The sequence below is a fragment of the Phodopus roborovskii genome, unplaced genomic scaffold (genome assembly GCF_943737965.1).
Source record: "Phodopus roborovskii unplaced genomic scaffold, PHOROB, whole genome shotgun sequence".
Lineage (NCBI taxonomy): Eukaryota > Metazoa > Chordata > Mammalia > Rodentia > Cricetidae > Phodopus > Phodopus roborovskii.
The window spans coordinates 29,060,805-29,077,974 of NW_026125052.1; positions in this window are offsets into that span (position 1 = coordinate 29,060,805).

Sequence of the window (17,170 nt, forward strand, 5' to 3'; positions counted from 1 at the left end):
CACCTTCTTCTGGCCTCTGTGGGTACCAGGCATAAAATACTGTGCACATACACATACCTGTACACAAAAAGCTCACACACAAGAATAAAAGAAAATAGCTGTTTAAAAACAACAAACCAGTCTCCAGCTCTTTCCATTTGGCTGTGTGTGTGTGTGTGTGTGTGTGTGTGTGTGTGTGTGTGTGTGTGTGTCTGTATGTATGTATGTATGTCTTTGTGTGTTTATGTGGATGTATTTGTGTAGCTGTATGCTTTTCCTTACCTAATATGATCTCTAGAGTTGTTTATTTAAAAAAAAAACATGTCACACAAATGTCTGTAATTCTCAAAGAATGAATTAAAACCAAGAAATTTAAAAAAAAAAAAAAAAAAAAAACTGAAACCAAAATGGAAGCTTGGTGTGGTGGCACACGCCTATAAATCCCAGCATTCCCAAGGTGGGGACAAGGAGGTTGCTGTAAATTTCAGGGTTAGCCTGGGCTGCAGAAGTGTGTTAGGGGCCAACCTAAGATACAGAGCAAAACTCCTGTCTCCGAAAAGAAAAAAGCATTAAACAAATAACAATAAAGGGAATGGGAGTTAGCAAAGGCAAATATGATTTAAAACCCTCAAAATTAGCCTAATGTGATGTCAATCTCATTGTGCCCCAAATTCCATAGGCATCAGCAGGTTGGGTACATGAGAGCTTCCCCCAGAGACTCCAAATATGGGTATTCTCTACAAATTGCAGGCCCAAAGTTCTCATCTGCAGTGAGTCAAAGTCAGGAGCTGGAACTGTAAAGGGGAGGGGAAGGCTAGGAACAAGGGTTGGTGCCAGCAGCCCAGTGGGGAAATGGCCTTGAGCTGTAGCAGGGGCAGGAGGAGGGAATCTAAAGAGGCACAGTGTGGGAAGAGCCAACAGCTTAAGCCCCTGCCAGACAAGGACAGCTAAGCTCCATGCTGCAAGCTGGGACCCTCTCAGGGTCACTGCAGCCTCAGAACAGCCCTGAGCATCACGGAGGTGTCTCGGGAGAATCAGGAGCCACTAGGGAGTCTCCCAGAACAGACACTTAGGGCCAGGGAGATAGCTCAGTGGGTGAAGGTGCTTGCTGCTAAGCCCGAGGAAGGACCTCAGTTCTTGCTCTGTTCCCAGGAAACACCTTCCTTGATAAGGGAGAATAGGATGGTTCTTACAGGGCTGTGAAGATGGCTCTCTCAGTAAAGTGCTTGTCCGGGAAGAGTTGGTTCAGGTTCCCAGCACTGATGTGAAAGGCCCAGCATGGCTGTGTTTGCCAATAATACTAGCAGAGAGACTTGCTGGCCAGCCAGTTTAGCGCCAGGTTCACTGAGAGACCTTGTCTCAAAAAATAAGTTGGAGAGCAGTTGAGGAAGATACCTGCATTGACCTTTGACCTCCACATGTGCACACACACACACACACACACACACACACACACACCCAGCCACTCTTGCCAGCCTTTAGATTTTTTTTTCTTCTATTATGAAAAAGCCATAGAGAACCAAAAGAAGGGGGTGGGGGAGAAGATTCATAAAGGAAGTGTTCAGGACATGCATATTGGCTCATGTCTTTAATCCAGGAACTCAGACTCAGGAGGTTGAGGGGGACAGATATCTGTCAGTTCAAGGCCAGCCTAGTCAGTTTAGCAAATTATAGAATGGCTAAGACTACACTGTAATAACCCATCTCAAAATGAATAAATAGAAATAAGGAGGCCACCTAGGAGAGAGGAAAGATGCACATAGGGTCTGGAGAGGTGATCCAGTGGCTCAGAGCACTCACTGGCTGATCTTCCAGGGGACGTGTTCAGCACATGTCTGCTGTGCGCCATGCGTCTTGCAGGACAGTTCCGTAAGAGCATGCCAGCTGAATCACTGCATCTACCCTGGACTTCGACCACCCTCCATGTAAATGAAGTTTGATGTGTCTTCCCAGGAAACACTAAAAGCCCAGACATGGGTGTCTGAAGAACTCCCATGGGGCAAGCCTGCACTGGCTTCCCAGTTGCCAGCCTCCTGCTACTTACATTGCCTGCCCTTTCCTGGAGAGTTCATCGGTCAGCTCTGCCTTCCCATCTGCACTGAGAGCTGCTGGGATTATCTGGAAGTCAGCGGCCCCACAAAGTGCCGGACTTGCTGTGTGTTTGGAGCTGAAGGCACAGTCTTGCTCTGAAGAGCTCCCCCAACACACTTGTATTGTCCCTGGACCTCTGGACAACCAGCCTGGCTGGGTGGCTTTCTTGGGGTCTTTGATAAGCAGAGATCCCCTGCCCACCTAAAGCTGGGGCCTGAACCTGCGCTCTCTCATCCTCTCACTCCCTAGAGCAGCCACAGCCACACACATACACACTCTCCCTATCACACCAGGCCAGGCCTTCCTCCAGGAACCCAGCACCAGAACAAGCCCTGCCTCTCCACCCCGTCTGGGAACACAGGGCTGGGGCTAAGGGCTCCTGGCAGCTGCAGGGAGATGGTCTGATTTACTCCTCTGCGCTGGGGTTGTTGTTTCTCAGGAGTGAAAACTACAGCTTCTCAGAAAAAGGAGAACTAGAGGCAGGAAAACAACAGAAACATTGTGGCTTTGAAGCTCATAGTAATCCACACCGGCCTCCCGGTTTCTAAAGAGAGGCCCACAGCTTCCCCAAAACAGACAAGCCACGCTTTCCTTTGAAAGAGCTCTCAGTGCATGGGGCAAGCTGAATTATCTGCAGTCAGGATGGCAAACTTGACACGCAACTGTAATTCCTTTCTCTTCTTAAAAGGTGTGTGTGTGCGAGCGTGCATGAAACAGAGAGAGAGGGAGAGACTTAACCTATGTACATATACATGTGCATGTTTCTGTGTGTGTGAGACATGTGTCCCTGTGGGAATGAGCACTTACTTGTGTGTGTTTGGTATACACACACGTGTCCACAGATACATGCGCGTACACAACGGAGATCGTGCTGTTCTCTGGCAACAACTGTTGTCACAGCTGGCCCCCTCAGTAAGTCCTGACTGTGTCTGGTGTGGTAGACATGGCTGTCCCTGAGGGCTGGCAGCCCCTGTGAGGCGATGCAGCCTCTCCTGCCCAGCCTGACTCTTGCCCTCACTCTTGGCGTCATCTGCCTCTGCTGGCTGCTTCTCCCACCCCAGCCCCATGCACGCACGCAGTTCCCGAATAGGCCAGAAGAGGGCGGTGATCCCCCAGAGTCAGTTGTGAGTCACCCAACAAAGCCACTGGGAATTGAACTCAGGCCCTCTGCAACAGCAGTGTGTGCTCTTAACCACTGAGCCATCCTTCCACCTCCACTAGCAAATCTTGACAATGTATTGCTGACAAGGGCTGTGTGGCACACATCACTACTGACTGTTAATGAATATATCCATTGGAATGCCACCGTGGGCACAAAGGTGAGGGGAAATGTAGGTGTCAATGAGTACCCTGCCAGCAGACAGACAGGCAGACCGACAGACAGCACACCCAGATGCATAGTGGAGGAAAACTTAAGGAAAATCAGCAAGCAATGGAAAAACAAACAAACAAAAACCAGAACTAACTAATGACAGCAGCAGGAAGCCTTTACCTCCCTAACAGGAGCTCAGCCGGGGCCGAAGCAGGGCACCATAGCCTCATGGGATGGGGTTCACAACACAGAGCAGGCCTGAGCAGGGGCACTTCAGAAATATTACAAACCGGGTGGGGGGGTGCAGACTCAGGGCCTATAGGGACATGAGGACAGGGAAGTGACTTGCTCTTTGCTCTCCTTTATCTTCCATGTCCCCTGTGACCTCATCTCCACTGTAGGCAATGCCAGCAGGAATGGCTGACCTGAAATGGAGCCATCAATAGAGTTCCCTGCAGGGCTGGGGAGGTGGCTCAGGGGTTAAGAGCATTGGCTGCTCTTCCAGAGGTCCCGAGTTCAATTCCCAGTGCCATCTATAGAGATCTGGTGACCTCTTCTGGCCTGCAGGCATACATGCAGAAGGAATACTGTGTACATAATGTATGCATAAATCTTTAAACTTAAAAAACAAAAAGGATCTCCCATGTGGAAAGGATGCTGAAAGAAACACCTCTATGTCAAAGATGGCATCTACACCCAGGCAGGCTCAGAGTCACCCTGTCTACGCCAGGACTCCAGAGGACACCACAGACCACAGCATGCCAAACTTCTCCAAGCCCTGTGCCTCTGACAGCTGACATTCTCTTCCAGGAACCCTATGGACCATTTGCTCAATGCATACAAGCCCTGGGATAGAATGACTTCAAAAGCTATCACTTTCAAGCTTTTATTTATTTCATTTTTAGCTTTCCTGGGCTTTTTTTTTTTTTTTTTTTTTTTTTTTTAAACTGCTTTCCAGTCTGAAATCTATTTTGGGGCTGTTTTCTGTAAATTTCTCCTATAAAGGTCCATTGAGGTTCTTTGGCTAAGAAAGCTTTCTTCTGCTGCCAGAGTTCATTGATATCTCACTGGAGGCCAATGGAGTGGAGCATGTCAGAAGCAGAACCGATTTAGTGTGTCTTTTTATATCCCTCTCGCTTGCGGATGAAGTAGCTTGAGGCTGGACTTTGAGCTCTGTAGCAAGAGGTGACACAGAAATGCACACAGCGCATGGGACCTTAGAGCATGCCCAACTGGGCCACAGATTAGCTGTTGCTTGTGGAGTAGATATTAAGGAAGGCTCAGCACCGCTTATGGGGTGCTACAAAGACGGGCACGGCAGCCCCCAGCCCCAGGGGACTTGCATGCAACAGGCAGAGACACATACAGCCAACATGTGACAAGAGCAGAGGGGACCAGAGGAGAGGCAGGACCAGCTGGGACTGGAGGGTCAGAAGGAGACAAAGCTGAACTACATGCCCAGAGGAGCTTGAGAGCCAGCGTGGACACGTAGAAGAAACCTTCTCATCTCTGGGTCAGTGGGTAAAGGAAGCTGCCACTAAATCTGACAATCTGAATTAGATTCCCCAGGGCACACATGATGGGAAGAAAGAACCAAGTCCTCCTTCAGGTTGTCCTCTGACTTCCTATGTGCACTATAACAGACATTTGCCTGAAAACATGTGCACGTGTGTGTGCATTCGTATGTGTGTGTGTGTGCGTGCACGAGAGTACACACACACACACAACACACACACACACACACACACACACACACACACACGGGTGCAGGTTTATTTAAAAGCAAAACAAAAAATTTAAAAGGGGGTTAAAAAAAACCGCTGCTCTTCAGCTCCTGGGGACCACTGCCGTTTCTCGTGCAACATGCATGTTCCCAGTCAGGGACCTGGTTTGACCTAGCCTGATGATGCATAAGATGCTCCCATGTTGCTGATGCGCCATGACCCTGCTCCACCAGGAGAAAACTTCTAGATGGTGCTGCGTTTGGATCCTTTCCAGCCTTCACTTCTACCAAGCCATTGTTGATAAGCCCATCCCTGTCACCACTGCCTGACTTGCTCCAGAGGAGTCCAGCAAAAAGTGGCAAAGCTGACCCTCTGATTTCTGCATGAGCTAAGGCTGAGGGGGCCCAGTCTTCAGAACACCCAAGGCTCTGGTCTCCGGCCCCCAAGCCCACCTTCCTGCAATTCACCTTGCACTACACCAGTGAACATCCACACTCAAACATGCACATTCAGTGTACTGTGTAACACGTGTGTGGATAGACGTGCAGATCCAGCACACCAGTGCACGCAGAACTAAAGCCAGAACATATTCATCCAACAGGCACACACATCTGATATCCCAATTCAAAACATGACAGAGATGACATGAATATATGTAACAGATGCCCAAGACATGGTCACATCTGCACCCAGTGAGGTTGTCCACCTTTATTGTCAAAGGGATTCAGAGTCACCTAGGAGACACACCCTTAGCTGTGTCTGTGAGAGTAGTCCAAGCAATTTAACTGAAGAAGGAAGATCTACTTGGGATGTGGCCAGCGTCACCCCAAGACCTCGCGTACCAGACCAAATAAAGGAGCCAGTGAACCAAGCACCAGCATCTTCTGCGTCCTGATTCTGGATACAATATGGTTGCCCACACCTTCCATCCATGCTTCCAGCCACAGTGAACCGAATCTTCTCAAACTGTGAGCCCAAAACAAACCTTTCCCTCCTTTCTTAAGTCACTTCTGTCCGACACTGTACCACAGCAGTGAGAAAAAGTAACTAACGCAGACCACAGGGTACAGGAACCCAAACACAATAAGTAAGAGATACAGAAAAGGCTCAAATGACTCTGGGTAAAGAAGCCTGTCACCAAGACTGATGACCCGAGTTCATCCCCAGGACCCACATGGTGGAAGGAGAGAACAGAATCTCAAAAATTATGCCCTGCCCTACACACACTGTGAGATATATACTTGCCCTGCTACATAAACAGATAAAAGTAATAAGTTATTTTAAACCACAGATGCGGGCAGCATACATACAGAGACAGAAAGCACATGAGAATTCAGCACACAAACAAAACAGATATGCACACCATATATACACAGCCAGGTGTGATGGTGCATGCCTGTTCCAGCCCCGGGGAGATAGAGGCAGGGAGATCTTGGATTAAGGCCGGCCTGGGCTAGCAACAAGACCCTGTCTCAAGAATGGCAGTGGTGGCCCACACCTTTAATCCCATCCCTTGGGAAGCAGAGGCAGGTGGATCTCTGTGAATTTGAGGCCAGTCTGGTCTATGTATTAAGTTCCAGGCCAGTCAGGCTACATAGCGAGACCTTGTCTCAGATCCCAAATAGCAGTAACAATGATGGTCCTATAACTGTAATAAGGGCCCTGTTTTCTGCGAGACCGCTGCTGTATCTATCATTTCATTCCATGTCCACTGTCACCTTGGAAGAAGGGCCGATTACTATCCCCCTTTCGCACAGGAGAAAACCTTGGTGTAGAGAGAACCAGTGGGTGTCTAGCACCAGCCCCTCCCCCTCCAAACCCCACACCTTGGGCCAGTTTGCTCACAGCATCTGTGGCCGAAGGAGGTCCATGAGGGCTGACGAGCAGACACTCCCACCCCTCACCTTTCTGTAAGCACCCCGAATTCGGGGTTGTGCCACTCACAGCCCGCTAGTTATGGGTCAGTAGAACAACAGAAAGCAGTTTGGTATTTGGGAATCTCAATGAGCTACACCGTAATCACTGTCAGAAACTGGCCAACACTTCATTGCACAATCTCTTCCAGGCCCAGCCTGCAGTTTCACTCCCACAGAAGTTTCGGTGTGACCTCATGTGGTGAAGAAGAGAGATTGGGGTCAGGGGGCTCAGTCAAGCAGAAAGGTTTAAACTAACAATAAGCCCCGGCCACAGAGCAACTCGGGACGGTTTAGAATCACTAGAGGGCACAGCATATTAATCACCAAATCTATAAGCAAAGTTACACCATGATCAACGGGACTGTAAAAAGCCCAGGATTAGATTCAGACATGTTTAGCTGGTAGCCAACCAAGACACAAGTCAATTAGATGGGGAAGCGACCGTTTCTGTGACTGGAGAGATGGCGCCGTTGGCCAAGCGTTTGCTGTGTGAACATGCCGGCCTGAATTTGATCCTCAACAGGCACATAAAAAGGCAGGCATGGTGGTACACACTTGGAAATGCAGTGCCAAGGAGGCAAAGGCAGGAGGGTCCCTTGGGCTCCCTGGCCAGCAAGCCTAGCCTAAGCAGTGAGTCCCAAGTGCCAAGGAGAGACCCTGTCTCAAAAACCAAGGTGGACCGTGCCCAAGAAACCACATCCACGGTTGTCTTCTGGCCTCCACATTCCTGCATGCGCATACACACACACACACACACACACACACACACACACACACACACACACACACACACACACGCCCATTCCCCCTTCCAGTTTTCTCTCTGGTTAAAAACTGCTAAGCCAGGCATGCAAGAGTTCTCATCCTCGGCCTTCCTCTTCGTCTTCCTCTTCTTCCTCTTCCTCTCTCTGTGTGTCTGAATGAGTATGAATGCCTGTGTGTAGACAGTGTATGTGCATTTGTGTGAAGGCCACAGGCTGATGCCCCGTGCCTTCCTCCACGGTGCTCCACTTTATTTCCTGAAGCAGAGTCTCTCCCTGAACCTGGAGCTTGGTGACTCAGTGAGTCCCTCTAGTTAGCTTTCCCCAGCAATCCTGGGTGTCACCTCCTGAGCCCTGGGATTGCAGGCTAGTCTGGGGGTTCACCCTGTCTGTGTGTGGCTCCTAGGGATCTGAACTCTGGTCCTCATGCACAGTGTCTAATTCGGTTTTCGTTTTGTTTGTTTTCTTTTTTGAGAAAGGATCTCACTACATGGGCCTAGATAGCCTGGACCACTGCACTGTGTAAACCAGGCTTGCCTCTGCCTCCTGGTTAGCTTTTACTGCCAACTCGACACAGCTAAGAGTCACGCAGGAAGAAGAGCCTCGGTTGAGGGACTGCCCAGAGCAGACTGGCTCGAAGCCACACCTGTGGAACATTGCTGTGATTGTTGACTGATGTAAGATGCTCCACCCCTTGGCAGATGGTCCTGAACTATAGAAGCTGGCAGAGCCATTAAGCAGCATTGGCCCATGTTTCTGCTTCAGTTGCTGCCCTGACTACCCTCAGTAATGCCCTGTGACCTGAAAGTGTAAATGGAAATAAAGCCTGTCCTCATCAATTGCTTTCAGCCATGGTGTTTATCACAGGGAGGGGGAAAGCAAACTAGACACACAGTGGAGCTTTGTCCACTGATCACCCCCAACCCTTCCTCACAGCAGGGAGAACCATGCCTTATCCTCTGGATAAAATGTTCAGATAGAAAGACAAGGCGGAGACAGCAAGCCTCAGTGCTGGGATTCCACCAGACTGGCTGGGTTGTACACAAGCCTTCTAGAACATTCTTATTTACAAAATTGCTTGCTTTTCTCTTTCCCTCTTATCTCCAGAGATGTTTCCTTCTTTCAGCCCTGAGAGACATCACCATCAATCACAGTTAATCACCGGATGCTGCCCTGCCAGACAGAACAGGGTGTGTTTTATCAGCCTCGTCATTTTGTGTATTTTAGGTAGAAGTAGCAATTCCTGCTTCTGCTTCTACTTGGAAAACAGGTTCACCATTTAGAGAGAGAAATGGAGGAAAGAAAGAATATGAGTGGATTTGGGATCAATGTTGATGGATAAGAGGTCAGGGCAACTGTGTGATAGCATCTGGGTTTCAGGGGGGAAAAGGAATGCTCGTTCTGAACATTGCTCAGCAAAGACAGAAAAAGTCACAATAAGGATTACTGACAAAGTTCGCCTGTGCGGGGTGTGCTGTCCTGCTTTGCATTCTATTGCTGTCTGTGTTACCTAAGCAATAGACTGCCACTTCCTGCCGGGTGGACACTAACTTATTTTTGCTCTCATTTTCTAGATTCTTTCCTGGTTGTCAGTTGTACTCATGTTCAGCCTGTCTCAGAAACAGAAGAGGGGGCGGGGAGAGGAGGGCAGAAGAGTAGGAGAATGAACAAAAGAGAAGGGAGAGGAGAAGGAGGGGAAGCTTTTAAGAATGAGGGCTGGGAACTCGGCTCCAGCCTGTGGCCAGCTGTGACCATTATTCCCCAGGTGCCCCGGCCCACAGGGTCAGTCGACAGGGACCCCGAGGGAGGGAGTGAAAGTGAGGGATAAGGGACTCGAGAGATGGAGGCAAGACAGTGTCCTGACCAAGTCTCATTTAATGAATACAACCACAGGGCTTAAGTAGTGGAGAAATGAGGGAATGGGCCAGAGGGAGGATGTGAGGGAGGCAGAACGTCCTTCCAAGCAGGATGCAGGTGTTCTGCTGTAAGATAACGTGCTACACGATAAGCCTGCAGCTGGGACTCTTTATCAGGAGAGCAGTCATAGGGGAAGGGAAAATTGCCAGTATGTTAGTGTCTAAGAGAGAAGTAGGAAAGATGGCTGTTAAGACGCTAACTTTGCTCTGGGGGGTCCCCACACCCAGGAAGTCTATTCCCTTGAGTGGATATTCAGGCTATAGGTAGAGGTACCTGTTAAAAAGTTTCAAATAAACCATGCAGTTAAAAATCTTCACATGCAGGGGCGGGGGGAGGTTGACACACTCCTTTAACCCCAGTATTCAGGAGGCAGAGGATCTCTGTGAATTGGAGACCTCCCTGGTCTACAGAGTGAGCTCCAGGACAGCCAAAGCTGTGTAGAGATACCCTGTCTTGAAACACCAGCACCCCCAACAAAAAAAGAAAAGAAAAAAATTTTCACATACAGAGGCTAAGAGAGATAGATGGCTCAGCTGTGAAGAGTAGAGACTGTCCTACAATGACCCCAGGTTGGTCCCTAGTACCCTTGTCCAGCAGCTTATGACAGGAAGCCTGGGTGGGACATCTATTCCCTTAGAGCCCATCCTGGCCAGGACTGTTTTGTTTGCAGGCATCATAGACCCACCTAGAACACACATAATGAAGAACGCTAGATTGTTACCCATCCTTCATCAAAGACCATCCAAGGATACAGCTGAAGCTTGGGGACGATGGGAACCAATCAATAGACCGACCCCCCCCCACACACACACACCCAGGGCCTCTCTTGGATTTTCCATTGTGAGCCTAGCCTTTAACTGCTGAGCCACCCCTCCAGCCCATCCCAGAGTCTCTCCGACTTGTGTCCTGGGGCTGTTTTCTCTCCCCCACTTCATACAGCCTCCTCCAAGGGATAAAAATATAATCACTTGACATGGCCCAGATTTCTGTGTCTCTGAGAGAGCCCTCCCTTCCTGAGTCTCAACTCAAAGAAAAATGAAATTCTGAGAAGAGCAGAAATTGGTTTGACAATCAGTCATCCCAGGAGGGCTGCATAGCTGGAGGACACCGAAACTAAAAGCAGTGGCTGATCCTAAGCACTGGGGGAGGGGGGCGGGGGAGGTTGAAAGTGGCTGAAACCAGAGAGTGAACATACGGAAAGAAAATTGGGGGGAGAGAAGGCTAAATTCTGGGGGGAAATAAAATGTAAAGAATGAAAACAAGGCACCCTGTAAGGAAAGAGGAAGCGATCAGAACAAGCTGAGAGCCAGACATCCACAACCACAGGAGCCAAGAAGTCTAGAGGCTAAGGGAGGAGGCCCGGGAAGATATGCAAAGGAGGCCCTGGGGTCCAGTGGTGTGAACCATCAAAGATCTGTTCAAAGCTGTCTTGGGGGGGTGGGGTGGAGTGGAGGCCAGGTAAAAGCAACTGCAGGAAGGGCGAGCAGGTGGTGAGAGGTGAAGCAGGAGAGACAGGGGACATTTCCCTCCACTGCCGCACCGCGACACCAAGGCCTTCGCACGCAGCCCACCCATGAGTCAGTCAAACCGCATCAAACGCTCATGTGTACAAATATGCAAAGGCGAGAAGCAGTTTCTACTGATAACAGCTCATTCTTCTTGCCGTAATTCACACCGATCTGACCCGACTCAAGGTCACACCCTCCTTTACTACCATGACACTCTTGGCGTGAGTCCTGGAACTCTGACTGGGGTGAGGGAATGAAGACAGGACAGACAGTCACAGACCCACATTCAGGGACACTGCAGTCAGGAGGGGGCGTGGTCACTCTGGCAAAGTGGCACCAGACCCCCAGCACAGAGTAAGGGGCTAACCAGTCTTGCCAGGAGGTCTCTGGCTGCAGTTTGGTACACGCTGACCAATCATCTGTAAACACTCACACTTGGACAGGATAAGGCTTTGCTAGCTTTGCGCCTGGCCCATAGAGGGAACAACTTTGCCAGTTTCCCGTGGGCCTGTGCACTCAAGTCTTTGTCATGGCTATGCTCACACATTCGCTGAGGACTTCACTCACTCAGGGTTCCCCCACCCCCTACAATCCAGTCTCTCTTTTTGTATGTGTACATGTATGTGGTATTCGCACACGTGCCATACATGTCATACACATGTGCCTCTAGTATACACATTCGGAGACCACTCTCCACTTTATTTCCTGAGACAAGTTGTGATGGTTAGCTTTGTCAACTTGACATAATCTAGAGCCCCCCCCCCCCCCCCCGGCAAGAGTGTCTTGAGAGATTGTCTAGATCAGGATGGCCTATGGACATTTCTATTGGAGATTATCTTGTTATGTTCATCGAGGGGAGAGGGATTGTCCACTATGTGTGGTACCATTCTTTAGGCAGGTGACCCTAGACTACAGAAAAGTGGAGAAATCTCGCTGAGTACAAGCAAGCATATGTTCAGTGATCTCTTGCTGCTGATGGATATGATATGGCCAACTCCTTCAAGTAGCTGCTGCTGTGACTTCCCTGCTATGACGGGCCAGGAGCTATGAGCTGAAATAAACCCTTTCTCCCTTAAGTCACTCTTTTTTTCAAGTTATTTTATCACTGCAATAGAAAAGGAGATTAACGGTCTCTCCATGATCTCGAAGTGTGTTGATCCCCCAGTCTAGCTAGGTAGCTTCCCCCAGATCCACCTGTCCCCCACCTCTCTAGTGCTGGGGTACAAGTGGGCTGCCATGCCCACTCTGGTTTTACATGAGTACTAAGAGTCTGAACTCCAACCCTCACATTTGCAAGGCAAGCATTTTATGCACTGAGTCATCTCCCTGGATCCATTTCCCGTTCTCTCTGTGACCTCTTCTGTGGTCCACAGAGTGGAGGGCCCATGAGAGTATAATCCATCGGGCAGTGATAACACAATATGGGAACTCATGCCCACAGACCTAGGGTCTTCCTCCCATACACAGGTACCCACCTCCGTTCTACACCGCCCTCCAGCTCTGAGGGAAGCAGAGCTCAACCCAGCTATGTTTTCAGGCTCCAACATTTATTTTGAAGCAAACAGCAATTGCATGCAACCACAAAGGGCAGTCTGCTACTCTCTGTCCTGCCCTGTGGAGTCTCAACCACCACTTCCCTGTGCCTCATACAACTTGGAAACTGCAGGGTGGCAATGAGGTCGTGAAATGATGGGGTACCTTAGAGGAACAGACAGTGTGAAGCTCAGGGAGACTATTCTGGGCAGGCTTTATTTAGTGTGTCTCACAGCCAGCCGCTCATTACCTGGCAGTCTACGATGTTACAAAGTCACCCTGATAGAACGGCACTAAAATGCAGCCATGGCCCAGCCCTGGGGCCCAGGAAATGGGAAATACACAGGGCTACAGCTCTGTCCACTGGGTTTGTCTTTAAACTAAATTGTCCTATATTCAGCCACATCCCCTGCCTGATGGCCTCACCTCCTTTATGGTTGGATGTGTCTATGTTACTGGAACTCACCTGACTATCACAGGCTCTGTCCTTTATCACCTTCTGCCTGTAGAGGACACTTTTCCCCCCTCCCTGCCCATCCATGCCTAATTTTTAGGGCAGGTGAAACAAGACTTTCTATTTGCTCCCACTTCTAAAATATCAGGTGTAAAGAAACATCATCTCTGAATAAAAAACTTTCCACTTCGAAGCATTAGCTTGAAGGTAACTATGTTTCCCTCCTTTATCTCTTCCTTTCTTCCCCTGTCATCCTCTGGTCCACCCATGGCTCCCCCTCCATTCTGTTAGATAACTAGTTAAATATTAGCAAGCTTGAAGGTCACTGAAGATGGACTTCCTCCCTCGGTACCAGCAGCATGTAAAGTCTGGAGGGAAAAACAAAAACACTCTTCTGGGTCCTGGTCTAAAGGCTGGGACCTGAGTCCTACCTCTGGTCCTAGCTGGGTATGTAGCATCTTGAGCTGCATGGAAGGCTGTGAGATTACTACACAGCCGAGGCTTTCTGGTAAAGACATACCTCAGCCCCCTCCCAGAAGAGTCCATCACAATGGTCATGTCTATTACCTGATTTCAAAAGCACTCCTTGGACAACAGTCTACGCAAGGGACTTTAAAAATAGTATCAAAACTACCTAAAGATATAGGTTGAAGTGATGGCCCCTTTGTCGTTCATCTACTCACATACCAGGGAGCAGTCCACTTTACATTGTAATACACATGTGTATCTTCCCTGAATTCGTTCACAGAGATAACAGGAGTGGGGAGCTCAGGGGACGCCAAGGTAAGACCCCAGAACAATCTCTCTTCTGAAGTTCCAGTCGCTCTACGGTCAGAACTGTGTGGAGATAATGGAGCCACCTGGAACAAAACAGTAGGGAGTTCTTGGTCTAGAGGGATGGCTCTGTGGTTAAAAGCACAAACTACTCTTGCAGAGGACCTGAGGTTCAAGTACCAGCTCTTATGTCAGGCAGCTCACAACTGCCTGTCACTCCAGCTTCAGGGAGTCTGATGTGTTCTTCTGACCTCCACAGGATATGGCGTGAAGGTGCACAAGCACACGCACATGTACACATAATTAAAAAAATATATACATTATGTGTTGTAGTCCATATATGTGATGAGCATTGTTTGTTTGCAGCAGGGTCTCTCTCTTATAGCCCAGACTGGCCTCAGACTCACTACATATCAAGATTGGCCTTGCACCCTAGACCCTCCTGTCTCTATGACCAGAAGGCTGAGTTTGCAGCCATGTGGCACCATCCCTGATTTTTCCCGAGTTTTTCTCTTTGTAGCACCAACACGGGACTTTTCACCCGCCCTTCCTTATTCCTCTGCTTTTTTTAGGCCACCTGGGAGAAAACTTAATCTTCATACACAAAACAGTTACATTATTTAGTACTAAAAGACAATTTAACTGTGCCGTGCATGAGATAGAAGAATTCTCACTTTATCTGGGGGGTGTAGTTCAATGGCAGCTTGCTGGCCTGCTGCATCCAGGCCCTGGGTTTGCTCACTGAATAAACCAGTGGTAGCATGTTTGACAAGGCGCAAGGTTGAGGGTTTGATCCCAAGCACAAAAGAAAACTAAAAGTGTTCTTCTTTCCTCCAGCATTCAAGGATTCTTCTTGCCCATGACCATACCCTCCAGTATGTGGTTTCCATCTCAAGGCAAGATGGCTGCTCTAGCTTCCATAGCCAACCTTGTGTTCCACCCAGGTGGAAGTTAAAGAGAGGACTTGTTCCTGTCTCTTTAAGGGTTTGACTTCTGACACAATTCCCATGGGCCACCAGAACTTAGTCATGTGACCACACCTCACCGAAAGGGAGGCTGGGAAATGTGGCCTTTACATTCCAAATCACATGCCCAGATCAGGCTTCTATTACTGTGAAATTATAATGGATAAGTGGCAGTGGATTCCCTGTTTTTATTTTACTGTTCATGTTTTCCCTCAACATAGTTAGGGAGCAAAGCCCATTCGTACCATTATTAAATCACCATCCAAGGAATCATGCAAGCAGAATTTATGGTATGATAATGTTGACGATGATGATATATGGTGATGGTGATGATAACAATGACCGTGACAGCAACCATCAAAGAGATGGTTGGCATCTACATTTCATTTTCTCAGCACAGGAAACTATTCTGAGCCTTTTTATTAAGTCATTGTCTGACATTCATTCCATTGTTGTGACAAACACCATGATCAAAAGAAAGTTAGGGTAGGGAAGAGTTCATCGGCTTACAATTTCATGTCACAGGGCATCTCTGAGTGAGGCCAGAGCAAGAACTCAAGGCAGAAGCCCGAGGCAGGGACCATGGAGGAAGACTGCTTCCCGGCTCAGTCATAGGCTCATGTTTATTGTCTTAGGCAGGGTTTCTATTACTCTGACAGAAACACCATGGCCAAAAAGCAAGTTGGAAAGAAAAGACTTCCACATCACTGTTCATCACTAAAGGAAGTCAGAACAGGAACTCAAGCAGGGCGGGAACCTGGGGGCAGGAGCTGATGCAGAAGCTGTGAGGGGTGCGGTTTATTAATCTTTATGGCTTGCTCAGTCTACTTTCTTATAGAATCCAGGACCACCAGCCTAGGGATAGCCTGGCCCTCATTGGTCTTGGCCCTCCCTCATTGATCACTAATGAGAAAATGCCTTACAGCTGGATCTCATGGAGGCATCTCCTCAGCTGAGGCTCCTTCCTCTAGCTTGTGTCAAGCTGCCACATAAAAGAAGCCCAAATACTTATCTAAGGACTACCTGAGCAGGAAATGTGCAGCCTACGTGGACAATGCTCTTCTCAAGTGAACAGTCAAGGAAGTCCCAACGGCAATTTCTCAGTTGAGACTCCACTATCGGATGACTCTTGACAATGACTGCCAACTAGGACAGACATATAATATTACCACTCACTGCCCTTGCAACAACCCTGGCAGATGTACATTAGTAATGTGATTATTCTACACATGAGGTCACTAAGACACAGAGGTCAGTAACACGGCCAAAGTCTCACAGCTAGAAAAGACTGGATTCAAACCCAGTCTTGAGTGTATTGGTTGCTGTTCTATAGGTGTGATAAAACACTCTAAGCAAGGCAACCTGCAGAAGGGTTTGTTTGGGGATAATAGGCCATCATGGCAGGAAACATGGCCGCAGCAAACAGCAGGTGAGCAGCTGCCCCAAGCTTCCTCTCCAGCTGCCTCATACTCCTGTGTCCATGGCTTCCTCTCCTTGAGGGACTGTGTGCCCCCAAACTGTAAGCTGTGATAAACTGTTCCTCCTCAGTCTCTTCTCATGTATTTGTCACATCCTCGAGTAAAGTAGCTGATGCAACATGTAAATAGATATTCTTCCTCTGAGGTCACCTACGCATCATGTATGACATCATGTGTGTGTATGACAGCGTGTATGTATTACAGCATGTGTGTGTATGACAGCATGCATTATTACAGCATGTGTGTGTATGACAGCATGCATGTATTCAACGTGTGTGTATGACAGCATGTGTGTATGACAGCATGTGTGTGTATGACAGCATGTGTGTGTGACAGCATGTGTGTATGACAGCATGTGTGTGTGTGACAGCATGTGTGTGTGAAAGCATGTGTGTGTATGACAGCATGTGTGTGTATGACAGCATGTGTGTGTATGACAGCATGTGTGTGACAGCATGTGTGTGTATGACAGCATGTGTGTGTGACAGCATGTGTGTGTATGACAGCATGTGTGTGTGTATGGCAGCATATGTGTGTGTGTGAAAGCATGTGTGTGTATGACAGCATGTGTGTGTATGGCAGCATATGTGTGTGTATGACAGCATGTGTGTGTGTGTGTGACAGCGAAAGATACATGGCTATCTCATTTCCTCTCTGTCTCTGTGTGTGTGTGTGTGGGTGTATGTACACGTGTGGGAGCATGCATGTCAAGGCACACATGTGTGCATCAGAGAAGAACTTGTGGGACTCTGTTTTCT